Below are 12,521 nucleotides of genomic sequence, written 5' to 3' on the forward strand. Positions count from 1 at the left end.
ATTCATAATACCCAGCAGTTACACAATATGAATTAACTGATTGGCTTTTTAAAATTTATTTATTTATTTTGAGAGGGTGGGGAGAGAGAGTGCAAACAGGTGCACTAGCAGGGGAGGGGCAAAGAGAGAGGGAGAGAGGAATCCCAAGCAGGCTCCACTCTGTCAGTGCAGAGCCTGATGCAGGGGTCTATCCCATAAACTGTGAGATCATGACCTGAACTGAAATGAAGATTCAGACACTTAACTGACTGAGCCACCCAGGTGTCCCTTTACTGATTGGCTCTAAAGTTTTTTACATGTGCAGTTATCGGACCTATAGACTTGGTTGGACTAATAAAAAGAAGCAGTTTAGGTCACTTTCCTAAATGTTTATACTTCTGTTAACTCTAATGCATAATGTTTTGGATTGATTTACCAAGCTGTACACTGGGCTAGTAGCAGTGAATGGGCCACACAGAACACACCCTTCTCATGCACCATTTCTCAGCAAGGGCCAAGCTTCAGTCTTTACTTTGCAGGTAAGACATGGATATAATGCTTATATGTCTACCTGCCCTTCTGCCTAGCCTCTTCTTGCTCAAATTCCCTCAATAGTTTCCTTTTTACTATTTTATCAAATCTGCCACCTGGCTTTGCTAAATCTCTATTTTGTATATAGCTGGACTTAAAATTTATTGCAAAGAGCTCTTTGCAACATACTGCATTTTCTCTTGGCAAAGACTTGAGAACTCTTTGGTTATTCAGAGGTTATCATTTAAGTAATTGAGAACTACATGAAATTCTACAGAAAGTTGGAAAAATTACAGGCATGCAGTATCTTTTTCTTTTCTTTCCTTCCCTCCCCTCCCCTCCCCTCCCCTCCCCTTCCCTTCCCTTCAATAAAGGGTAGCATTTGGGAAGCAAATGAGCATTTCACTGAGCTGCCAGAGACAACAGGTAGCATGATAAAGGTTTAGTGTTTCATTGAAATTGGCTCTGGTTGTTTCTGTGAAATCCCTGTATTGAGCATGATGGTGGTACTTTTTTTATTTTATTTTATTTTATTCTAATTTAATTTTATTATTTTATTTTAATTTAATTTAATTTTATTTTAATTTATCCAGATGGTGGTATTTTAAATCCATACAGACCTTGTTGTTACAAAAGATGACAATGCCTTGACAAAATCTTTTGATCGCCGTGTTACAGAGTGTCCCATAGCTAGGTAAAGGAGTTGCATGGACCATTAGCACTTGAGAAATTGAACCAGTATGTAGGGAAGAAAAATGTTTACCAGCGACACTAAGCGGAAGTTTACCTTTCTTAAAAGGAACTCAAGAGGTCTGAGATCAAAGAATGTATTGGATTTTGATGTTAAATTCCTGTTCTCATCCATTGAACAATTTTTTTTGAGCATCTACTCTATGTGACACCATTCTAGCACTGTGGGGAACACTAAGGTGGATAAGACAGAACATGTGTTTTAAGAGTTAGAGAAACAAAAAATTATACCCCTTTCTTCCCTTTTTATCTCTGGAACCAGTTGAAAATAAGACACAAGTTATCTGGCAATCAAAATAGTAGCTTTATTATTGATAATGTTGATTGGAGAACTTGGACAGATGGATTTGCTGACAGCACCCTTTCTAAGTCTAGACGTTTAAACACTCTATGACACTTGGGTTGGCAGAATAGACATACTTACTTAGAATCATTATTGTCCAACTTATCTTGCCCTTTGAGCCAAAACTAGTAGTTTTTGAATTGATGAACTCTACCTCATAAGATGTGTCGCACCTCCTAAGCAGGTAAGCTGTTTGTCCTTTCATTGGGAAAAATCAGTAAGGAGCAGTGTACAGAGAGACCTGGAGTGTTAGATCAGTGGAAGTAATCTCGTGGAATTTTTGAGGTAAGGGGACAAAAGGTCTCTACCTAACATTCTCCATTTTCCCCTCCTAACCTGTGGGCTTAGTCACTAAGTTCATGGTAAAATGGCAGTGTGTTTGTCCCTGTCAGAAGAAAAGATCATCAGCATAGCAGGGAAGCCCTGCTCTAGTTTCTGTGATGCAACTCGCTCAGTATTAGCTACTATTTCATTTTGGGTATATTCCTGACCACTGATGGGAAGTTTAGGTTTGGTTCTTAGATGGCCTTTGAAAAGATTTGTAATAGTACCTTAGGCTAAAATCTACTTCCTGTATTATATTTCTTCTTAAATTGCGTTTTCTCATATTGTCCAATATCGGAGGTTCTGAAATAAACCCCAGTAGCCAAAATTCATATGATGGAGATGCCCCCAATTTAGATATAACCATATTCTTAACTACTAAATTCCCGAGGAGCAATAAAACACAAAAGTCCAATTTTCATGTCCTTTTAATAAAGTTCAAATTAATTGAAGTTCAAAAATCTGCTTAAGGATTTTAGCAGGTAAGATTTGAAAGTTTTGAACTTGATATGGAACAAGGTGACTTCGAGACTTGTACTTGCTTATCAAGACGTGTTTGTGCATTACCACTTCATCTTCATGACATGGTCAGTTTATGATTTTTTCCCACTAGTAATGTAGAAATCAATCTAGCTAACATTTATTGACTACTCTCTCTGTGCAAGGCACTATGGATAGTACAGAGATGACGGGAGATGTTACTTTTGTCCCTCAGAGGTTTACAACCAAGTAAACTGGGTGAAATGGAATGGTAGATTCGGGTACCAAATCTCTTTCTCTGATTCAACCTAAATCACCCATATCATTTCTAATTTTTCTTCTTAGTTCTATCAGCGCACTATGCTTAATCACATCCCTGTGTCTTATATGTATATTTTCTTTCAGAAATGACCTTCTTAGATAGGCAGCCTTTAAAAGCCAGTTTGAATATCACTTCTTTGCTTAAAGCTTTATTGTGTTTTTGGAAAGAGACATTTAGACCTTCCACTGAGCCCTCATATATAGTATTATTTTCTACCTCCATTGTAACACTCATCTCCTTGATTTAGAATAGTAAGAGAGTATCTTCTTGTTTGTTCATTCTTCTTCGGTGCATTGTAATGATGGTGTTGGTTCTTTGCCTTTCCTTATATCTGTGCCCATTGCCATGTGACTTTAATGGTCTTCTGAACAAAAGGCAGAATTTATATCCTTGCTCTTTGATTCTGACCTTGGCTGTGTGACTTGCTTTGGCCAAGGGGATGTTATCAGTCATGACACAGAGTCTAGAAAAAGTACTTGAGTGTTTCTGGTTATGCTTTCATACTTCTTTCATTGCCTTGAGGATATTCCTGGGCTAGCCTCTTGGAGGATGATATACATATGGAATGTACCAATGTGTCCTAATTTTCCCAGCCAAAGACAGTCTAGATCAGCCAACAGCCATCTGACCTCCAGACATGTAAGCAAGCCTAGCTGAGTACAGGATAACTATTATTTATAGTCTAGACTATATTACTGACCTACAGACTTATTGCTCTCATAAATGCATGCCTAATGCTTTATGCAACTGGGTTTTGTGGTTAGATGTCAGATGGCTTGTTTGTGGAAATAAATAACTGATATCCCTCTGTTTCCTCCATTACTCTGGGAATTATCTGAGAGTAAGGATTGTGTATGATTCAACCTTCTTTTTTCCCCATACCTAGCATAGAAAAGAAATTTTTGTTTGCTGGACAAAAAAATAGCCTAGGTAAATAAATGAGTATCAGACTCTCAAATTAGAGATTACACCAAAGTTGATTAAATTTGGCTTTGAAATATACAATAATTTTTTTTTTTATGATTGTAGCCCATTTATTTTCTTAATGTTTTCCTTAGGCTTACATTTATGATGTTTATATACCTTACATCAAAATTTGAAGAAGAACAGACATCTAAGAAATAAAGAAGCAAGAAAAAACAAGTTGGACATGAAATAAAAATGTCACTGTTAATCAGTTAGCTGACCATATGAAATAAATAATCCACTGATCTCAGTTGTCCCTGCTTTATGTCACTGTCAGCGAGGATCTGAAAAAATATTCCCAGCTACCGTTTCATCCTAACTAAATGGCTATTGCCTGACCTTCAGGTTATTATTAGGGTAAACCTAATAATTACATAATTCTTGCTTGTTTGTATACATTTTAATGAGTACAGAACTGCTAGTTAAGGAAGCAAAAACAAGTGGTTTCATATTTATCTGCTGGTCTGCTAATGATGAGGTAGCCCTAATTGCAGAAGGTTGGATTTTATAGACACTTTATTAGTTTTTGATAGAATTTGAAACATAAGTAGGGTGTTAATTGGAAAGTTGAGTTGGCGTTATGGATAGGAATCAGTTTTGAAGAGTGGGGGCAGACAGTAAAGCAGGATTCTGTAATTCCTTGATGTGATGCTGCCCCCGGGTCAGTCTTCCTTGAGTTCTTACATGATGCCATGAATGGTGTGTCCATTCTGAACATGCTGTAAAAACATGATACTGTGGGTTTGGGGAAAATAATCAAGAAGGCTCTGTCTGTTCAGGTACATCCCTTTCTATTTGGCAAACACTGAATAAACACTGTAAAACTGAGGTATTTCTAGAATCTTTTAGAGGTGAGGAAAAAGAAAGAAAAGCCATTTTTGGTAAGGTGTTAACAAAATATGAAATAGAAAATTTACCCAATAGTTTCTTCCCTATCAAATGTCATGCTGGCTCAGAATGTATTAATCTGACAAGTATGAACTTTTCAATGTAGATATTGTTTTGAATGATACTAGAAAGAAGTTATAGCCCATTAAGGTCCTCATCCAGGTCTTTGGGACTGCATTCGTGATTTTTTCCTAGTAGCCAGTACATCACAGTGTGGGTTCACAGTTTTTCAGGTTGCTTTTTTCTCATCCTAGGTCATTTTTTTTTCCACAGTTAACTTAAAACAATAGTTCTATTTTATTATTTATTTATTTTTAAAATAATTTATTGTCAAGTTGGTTTCCATGTAACACCCAGTGCTCATCCCCACAAGTGCCCTCCTCCATGCCCATCCCCCCCATCCCCCCACACCCCCATCAGTCCTCAGTTTGTTCTCAGCATTCAAGAGTCTCTCGTGGTTTGCCTCCCTCCCTCTCCCACAATATTTACACCCTTCTTCTCCCCCATGATCCTCAGTTAAGTTCCTCCTAATCCTCCTATACTTGCAAACATATGATATTTGTCCTTCTCTGCCTGACTTATTTCACTCAGCATAACACCTTCAAGTTCCATCCATGTTGCTACACATGGCCAGATTTCATTGTTTCTCATTGCCATGTAGTATTCCATTGTATACATAAACTACATCTTCTTGATCCATTCGTCTGTTGATGGATGGACACTTTGGCTCTTTCCATGTTTTGGCTATTGTTAAGAGTGCTGCTATGAACATGGGGGTACATGTGCCCCTATGCATCAGCACTCCTGTATCCCTTGGGCAAATTCCTAGCAGTGCTATTCCTGGGTCATAGGGGAGCTCTATTGTTAATTTTTTGAGGAACCTCCACACCGTTTTCCAGAGGGGCTGCACCAGTTTACATTCCCACCAACAGTGTAGGAGGGTGCCTGTTTCTCCACATCCTTTCCAGCATCTAGAGTCCTCTGATTTGCTCATTTTAGCCACTCTGACCGGCGTGAGGTGGTATCTCAGTGTGATTCTGATTTGTATTTCCCTGATGAGGAGGGATGCTGAGCATCGTTTCATGTGTCTGTTGGCCATCTGTCATCCTAGGTCATTTCATAGTTACACTATGCCCTATACTGTAACCCATTTGTCAGAACCATAAAGTGAATTTTGTGATTCTTACAGAAAAGCTAAGTTTACTTCAAGGTTTTAGTGGAGGACATTGAGAATGGTCATCACTTATTTGTGCTCATAGCCAGTTAGAATGGTTGATTTTATGTTTAAGCTAGATAGCAGTCAGGTACAAAGGCAGCCTTCTGGGAAGAAACTTGGTATCATGAAAGGGCATGAGATTTAGTAGGAGACAGCTCTGTGTTCTCATCTTTACCCTGCCACTTACTAATCATGCAGTCTTGGTTGGTTACCTAGGCTAGCTGAGCCTCCATTTCCTTATTTGTGAAATCAGGTTAATATAAGTATTACGGATTAACAAAAGCGAAGTATATGTACCCGGCATTCAAAACACATTAGAGTTCCTCCCTTATTCTCCAGTATTTTTAATTTCCTCATCTTCAGGTCATATAAACTGGAATAAATAAAATAAATCACTGGTTGTGAATGAAGTAATGAAAATCCACAGCCTTGAGATAGTACAGAGCTGTTAGTATAATTGCACAGAGCTGGACCGTCTATATACCTTAATTACCATTTTAGGCTCTGCCACTGGGGTGCTGCAGTCAGATTCAAGTCAGTTGTTGAGAATGAAACACAGACATACTAACTCATTAGTAACTTTCTCAGACAACCAAGTCTTACACATCACTGTTTTTGCCTCTTTAGACTCAAGTGGTTAAATGGCATTTAAAAAAAATGAGTTTTCAAGTGCTTGATGATTTCAACTGAGCTGGATCTATAATCTTCTCCCCCTTTGACTCAACAAAACTATAAAGATACAGAAATGTGATTCAGTGATTTAATACCAACTCTCTCAGAGAAATTTGCGCGCGCACACACACACACACCCAACGGGTGTACACACACATGCATAGATGTGCACATACACACATTTTAGTTAATTACATTCAGAAAAACAATTCTGTTTTCAATCTGAGATAAGTGCTTTTAAATGTAAACTTTATTACCCATTCCATTTCTACTGAACATTGAGCTCTAGAGAAAGCAGTCAGGGATATGGTAAAGTATGTGTGATTTGAAGGAGAAAATATTCCCACAGTGAAAGATCTGGGAAGGAATCCTCACAGATGAGAGAGACAAAGGATTCTTTTCCTATCAAGTTTCGTAGGATGAGATGCAGATCTCATGTGCATAGCTAATTTCTGGTTAATTTAGGTCACGAGACTAAAACCTGTTTCACATGCTTTACTTTCTCTTTTCTTACCCCCCCGCGCACCCCCCCCCCCCACCAAACTGTAGCATGGGTTCTAGGAAGCTGTATCTGTGTTGACTCCCACCCCCTACTAGCTCCAGAGAGACAAGCAAGTAACTGGGTCACTCTCTTCTTCCCCGTCTGATTATGGAGTGTTGTTGGACAGGCAGGAGGACCTATGCAAGGGCCAGGAAAGTCTGTAGAGGGTTTTTGGTGACATGCGAAATGCATTTAACTCTTTATTTAAACTGTAAAAAAAAAAAGCAGTGGTGGTAAGTAAAGTGCATTCAGAGGGCAGGATGAGACTGTGAAGGCAAGAATCCGTCCTGCTCTGGTACAGGTGTGTCAAAGCGAATGAGCTTTTAATTCCAGTATAAATGGATTCTTCCAGCAGAAATTCTCCTGGAACAAAGCAAGAGAGCCTCAGGGAAAGGATTTAGGACTGAAAAAGAAGCCCTCACATGCCATTTTATTCTCTTTGTTTTTATAGTTATGTCACATTAACTTTAATGAGGCAAAATGTCTATCAAGCTTTAGAAGTATATGAGAAATTCTAAGAAGAATGATTATACATTCAATTCAGAAAACATACTCTGGGTAGTCAGTTAAATCATTTTTTTTCTTCTTTTTAAAGCTGACTTTTTAAAAATAGGAGCTTTTTATATTTTGTGCTATGTGACATAACCTAAAAAAACTTTAAAAATCCTGTGATAAAATTTTAAAGTGAAGTGTTTTGAGTGGTAAAAAGAATGTGATGTGAGAAATCTTTTGACATAAAGATGACAAGCAGGTAGACAGAAAAGGCTTATGCATGCTAGTTGAAGGAAAAAAAACTACCTAAAAAATGATACATCATATAACAATGGCCTGGGATGAGTCATTTTCTTTTTATTTCTTAGGTAAAATCTATTTAATGATTTTAACATTTATCCATTAATTTTTTTCCCATTTGAAGTGTAATTCAAAGCTCGGTATCAGTCCTCTGAAGGTTAAGTCAGGTATTTATTTTAAAATGAAAAAGGATTACAGATTTTCAAGACATACTATAGAAGAGATGTAGAGTTGGAGACTTTCTGGGGAAATGTTTTTGTGCCATGACTCTTCTCCATGAAGGCTGGTAATAATGATAGACCTCTATTCCTACCCGGGAAAGAAAGCATTTCAGAACAAATGTAAAAATTTTCTTTGCAGGTAAAGGCGACCAGTTCTGTAATTTAATTGTAAGCCATTTCATGGGGAAGGTGAAAAAAATCTCCAATGTGTTCAGAAAATTGGTTTTAAAATTTGCCTATGGGGGATGGAAAGGCACATTCCCCTGAGGGAAGGTTTACATTACCCTTCTTACAACCTCAGTTGGCTGAGTTTGTGACAGTAAGGAGGAATGGCATATGAAAAAGTGAGATGGATTCAACTATTTGTTGACTGTTACAATTTCTGGATTGAATTAAAAAAAAAAAAAACTCTCCACAAAGGAAAAGAAAATATTTATCTGCCTTGATGTTGTTCATCAAATTATATTATTCAAATTTCCATTTTTGCAAAAATATCTGGCTTCTTTCCATAATCACAGGAGATGTGCAAACTCGATGGCCATTCAGAACGCTCTGAGTTGACAAGGACCTTAGGACTTAGAGAGGACTTTGCTATCCCATTCCACACTGGACCACCACACTTTTTTCTGACTATAAGATTTGGGCAGTGGGATTTGTAATTAAATCATGCTCAGGGGCCTCAGAATGTTAAGCTGATTAAGTGTGCTTCTTATTATGTGGTTATAGTTTGGTACCTGGAGAGCTATAAATTATCCCCAAACAACAAAACCAAATGCTCCCAAGGTTCTTCTCAGAACAATTATCATTTTATACCAGTTAATAGAAACTCATCACACTACCATTTACTGATCAGTTACCAATTACTGGGCATTCCAGTGGGCTCAATTTCTTTACATTGCCTAGAGATGAGAAAACAGAGGTTCAGAGATTTTTAGAAATTTGCCCACAATTATGAAGCAGAGTCAGGATTGAACTCATAGCCACAGTTTTAAAATCTCATGATATTTTACTACATCATACTGCTTTCCAGACAGGGGAAAAACAAAAACAAAAACAAAACCATAATAGTTAAGTTGAGCAATCCCAAACCATCCCAAACAATAGTGACTTAAAGTTTATTTCTTTCTTTTGTCATAATACAGATTTGCATGCCAGGATCTGCATGGCAGCTCCATGGTACTGGGGACTCGGGCTCTTTCTGTCAAGTTGCTGTGACATCAGTAGGATGTGTTGTCTTTGTCTATGTGGCTCAAGAGGACTCATGACCATGTCTGCTTCAGCCTATGGACGAGGGTAGGGGAGTGGAGGAGGGGAGGGAGGACATGCTGCTTCAATTTAAGGGTGCAATCACTTTTACTCCTGTGCCACTGATTTGAAGTTACCCATACAGCCATGCTTAGTTGTGAAGGGAGATGAGAAATGAAGTTTTATTGTGATGGTCAAAAGACTAGGTAAAGCTAGAGGTTTATTACTATGGAAAGAAAGAAAGAACAGTTATTGGAAGTAAATTAGGGACTATCACAGGGACTTTTCATATCAGGGAGTCTACCTATATCATTTCTGTGAAGATTTTAGGTTCCAGAGAAGCTATGTAAATTAGCCAAGGTTATATGGAAGTTGGTAACACAAGAAGGCTAGAAACAGTTCCCTGACCTCTAGGCCTGTTCTTTTCTACCATATTGAACTGGTTCTACACCTTGACTGCTGTTGGTGGAAAAAAACCAGTGCTGACCAAATTGGACCACTAGTGTCTGAATTATGATCATTAACACACAAAACATTCCCAAAGAATCCGAAAGATGCTTTGTGCTCTTCTTCCAGGAGTTAATTTGAAAAATGCATAAATATTTGTATATGTCTGTGCTTCTTTGAATGAAGATTTCTTGAAAAATGGTTTCAAAAAGCATTTCTGCCTAGCTCTAGGACTGTATTATGTAGGATTTTAGTGCAATTTTCTAACGGACAGAGAGAGAGAGAATAAGTTCTGGAATTTATTACACTGTGCATTTCACTTGGATTGCCTGACAGATCATTGGAATTTAATTTTAATTAAAAAATATGGTGCATCATAGCCTAATAATCTATAGCCTCACACTGCCATGCAATTTTTGGAAGGCAATAGAAAATTGAAATCATTCTTGGGTATTGAAAATGTTTATGTGTTCAGCCCATGGGCCAATTCACAATTTAATTCTGATTCTGTAAAGACCTATGCTTTGTGAGCACACTGGTTAAGAAAAAAATTAAATTTATTGTGACACATCATCAACTTGGTGCAAAGCTGTCCCCCGAAGGAGTGGTTGAATAGACAATAGATTGTGCAGGCAGTGAGCAAAAACAAAAACTGAAGTGGGATAGAGACTAATTGTTCCAGCTACTACTCTCAGTTCTCCACTATCAGATGCTTCTATTCACTGAAGCATCTCTTGTTTGGTCTTGCCTGAGTGTCTTGTGTAAATGTTCATCAATACCAGTAACAACATTTCCTGTGTATCTGTGCTTTATGCCTTATAAAGTGCTTTCCTTTATGAGATGTAACCTCATCTGAAAAGCAACCCAGTGGGGTAGATGAGGGAAGAGTAAGAACTCCCATCCGTACAGATAAGGAAATTAGTCAGAAGAGGAGTTATGAGATATGCTGATTTTATTTGCAAAAGTAGGAAAAAGAAGAGTCACGTTTGACTATGAGTTTAATGTTTGCCTTTTGGAGGCAAGGTGTTTTGTGTATACACCTTTGTGTTTCTGGAATGGAGGGCCAAGTAGCAAACTTGGAGTCATCCCGTAACTATGTCCATGGAAGTGGAAACAATGGCTAGTCTAGTAGTTGAATGCTTTACATAGCTACAGTTTCAGTTCTGTTTGTGAGTTCTCTTTTTTTAAATATGTGGATTTTAAAGAATTTTAATTCTGGGAGTCTAGAGTATTTGTGCTAAGTTTTGTGTTTCTGCCCTTTCTTTCTATCAACATCTTTTACCGTGCCATACCATCCTGGTATTTCTTGTTGTAGCACTTTGTCTTTGCACTCTTTATCTTGGTTCCATGATCTTCTTCATTTAAACACCCTATTTAGCCATACTATTTTCTCTTCAAAAGCCTGTGCACTGCCAGGACATATAGATGTAAATATAGATATAGAGACAGAGATACATATATAGGCACAGACAGACATTTGGATGCCTGGTTGACTCTTACTTTTCATTGGAAGGCCATGGTCTGTGTGGGCATGTGGTCAATACAAGATTTTCCCCCTTGTGATATGGTAAAGACAAAGAAATTTGCCATTTTTCTTTTGAGTCCATTCATCTTGACATCTTAAGAAGTCAAGCTTAGCCAGATCAGTGGAAGTGACAAAATTCATTTTCAAACATCTGAGGATTAATTTGCCTATATTTTGGCTTCTCAATGATTGTTAGTGAAATTAACATTTTTTCCCCTGAGATTTTGCAAGCCGAATGAATATGTGGACTTTGGCTTTCCACATACATATCATACATATTTTTGTATGATATCTCAAGACTCTTTTAGTTTGGTTTGCTATCATACTATAAGACTTAAGAATAAGAACTATTTATTAAGTTTTAGTAAGCTTGGACCACATCTCTAGTCTTCTGTGCTCTTTGTGTACGCCTTTCTCCATGCTCACATTTTTTCAAACACGGATTAGAGGACAAAACCAATTTTCCATTTCTGTAGGCTAAGAACTTCCCAGGTAGAGAATACTATAGGTCTTACCCTAGCTAAGGGATTGTTGCCGTCTGGAATTGAGTCTTCATGGAAGGTCTTTAGTCTCTTCTAAAGATCTAACTGGTCATCTCATTGTTTCCCCAGTTAAGGTGCCTGGTGCCCTGAAACTCCCTGTGAATTTGCTGGTGACTTCACTCATCAACCTTTGGGATAGCAGTTAGTGTTCTGCTCTCTGCATTTCTATAAGAGGTACCTGATGATCTGAGCTTGGTTCATAAGGTAGATTCTCAGGCAAACCATGAATTTTTGGAATTGGCACCTCTGCTAAAGCTTTCCTTGTGAAAACATTTAATGCCACTATATAAGCAAAGAAGAAAGATCTCAGGGTAGCTGGGAACTTTTGCCTCTTCCTTAAACCGCCCATTAAAGACTAAGTGTAGACTCAAGTCATAGACTAGCAATGGGAGTAGTATTGTGTTTATATTGTTTAGTTTCTGTATATTTAAGTATATGTGGATGTTTTAAAGAATATATTTTTTTTCTGAGGATTCAATTTGTGAGCTTCGTTCAGAATTTGACAGAGAAAGGCAACTCTATTACTGCAGTGAATGTAATTTGTAGATAATTTGTGACATGAGAGAAATAAATTATTATTATGAGATTTTTTCTTCATAGTTAGCTATTTTAAGCTCCCCCCATAGTGTGAATAAAAACATTTAAAGACATTTAGAAAGGAAAACCTAACGTTTCATCATTAGAGGTGAATCTGAGTAAAAAGTATGACTTGAATGGTAGCACACCTTAAGGGTTGC

General features: G+C 37.6%; 1 long non-coding RNA gene across 1 annotated transcript in view; it reads left to right on the forward strand.

Moving 5' to 3' along the window:
- The window catches only part of LOC120220104, a 233,201-nt gene extending 221,248 nt beyond the window's left edge, over positions 1–11,953 (forward strand). Inside the window, exon 3 of the long non-coding RNA XR_005525465.1 lies at positions 11,854–11,953. This is a non-coding gene — a long non-coding RNA (uncharacterized LOC120220104). The remainder of the gene's footprint in view (positions 1–11,853) is intronic.
- Positions 11,954–12,521: the final 568 nt, after the last annotated feature.

The sequence above is a fragment of the Hyaena hyaena genome, unplaced genomic scaffold, assembly GCF_003009895.1.
Source record: "Hyaena hyaena isolate Hyena2069 unplaced genomic scaffold, ASM300989v1 scaffold_671, whole genome shotgun sequence".
Lineage (NCBI taxonomy): Eukaryota > Metazoa > Chordata > Mammalia > Carnivora > Hyaenidae > Hyaena > Hyaena hyaena.